This window comes from Macaca nemestrina, chromosome X (assembly GCF_043159975.1).
Source record: "Macaca nemestrina isolate mMacNem1 chromosome X, mMacNem.hap1, whole genome shotgun sequence".
Classification (NCBI taxonomy): domain Eukaryota; kingdom Metazoa; phylum Chordata; class Mammalia; order Primates; family Cercopithecidae; genus Macaca; species Macaca nemestrina.
Window position 1 is genome coordinate 46,116,276 of NC_092145.1, and position 1,270 is coordinate 46,117,545.

General features: G+C 40.3%; 1 pseudogene; it reads left to right on the top strand.

Moving 5' to 3' along the window:
* Positions 1-461: 461 nt before the first annotated feature.
* Positions 462-949, top strand: LOC105490460 (non-histone chromosomal protein HMG-14 pseudogene; annotated as a pseudogene).
* Positions 950-1,270: the final 321 nt, after the last annotated feature.

Below are 1,270 nucleotides of genomic sequence, written 5' to 3' on the forward strand. Positions count from 1 at the left end.
AAACCAAGTTCAACAGCACATTAAAAGTATATTTCATCACAATCAAGTGGGATTTGTCCTGGGGATGCCAAGATGGTCCAACATATGCAAATCAATAAATGCAATACATCATATTAACAGAACAAAAGCCAATAACCATATGATCATCTCATTAGATGCAGAAAATGTATTTCACAAAATTTAATATCCTTTCATGATAAAAACTCTCAAGAATTTAGGTATAAAAGAAATGTACCTCAATGCAACAAAGGTCATAAACTAGTCTGCATCAAACATTATACTCAAAGATGAAATATTAAAAGCTTTTCCTTTAAGATCAGGAATAAGAAAAGAATGCCTGGTGGGTCTCAGCAGCTCGGGCGGCAGAAGGAGTGGCAGTGGCCAGTCAGCCCATTTTTGCGAAGGCTCTTGGTGCGCCGCGGCCCACAGGCACCCGGGCACGCGCCTTCCCCACCACCAGGATGCCCAAGAGGAAGGTCAGCTCTGCGGAAGGGGCTGCCAAGGAAGAGCCCAAGAGGAGATCGGCGCGGATCAGCTAAACCTCCTGCAAAAGTGGAAGCGAAGCTGAAAAAGGCAGCAGCGAAGGATAAATCTTCAGACAAAAAAGTGCAAACAAAAGGGAAAAGGGGAGCAAAGGGAAAACAGGTCGAAGTGGCTAACCAAGAAACTAAAGATTTACCTGCAGAAAATGGGGAAACGAAAACTGAGGAGAGTCCAGTCTCTGATGAAGCAGGAGAGAAAGAAGCCAAGTCTGATTAATACCATATACCATGTCTTACCAGTGGTCCCTGTCTCCCTTCTTGTACAATCCAGAGGAATATTTTTATCAACTATTTTGTAAATGCAAGTTTTTTACTAGCTCTAGAAACATTTTTAAGAAGGAGGGAATCCCACCTCATCCCATTTTTTAAAGTGTAAATGCTTTTTTTTAAGAGGTGAAATCATTTGCTGCTTGTTTATTTTTTGGTACAACCAGAAAAGTGTGGGGTACTGAATTATGGGAGGCTTTGACTGTCTCGGGTGTCAGCTTAATATTCTATAGATGTGGGGTTAGTTTTTATATCCTATAATACAAAGCATATTAAATGGCAATATGGAGTCAGTCCTGCATTTAATGTCTTGAACATTTTAAATTCTATTCTCATGTTGTTTTTTAGTAGAATTGTTTCCTAAAGAAAACCACTGCTTGATCATGGCGCTCCCTGTCAGAATTGTGTGCACTCTGTAACATCTTTGGTTGTGGTAGTCCTGTTTTCCTAATAACTTTGTT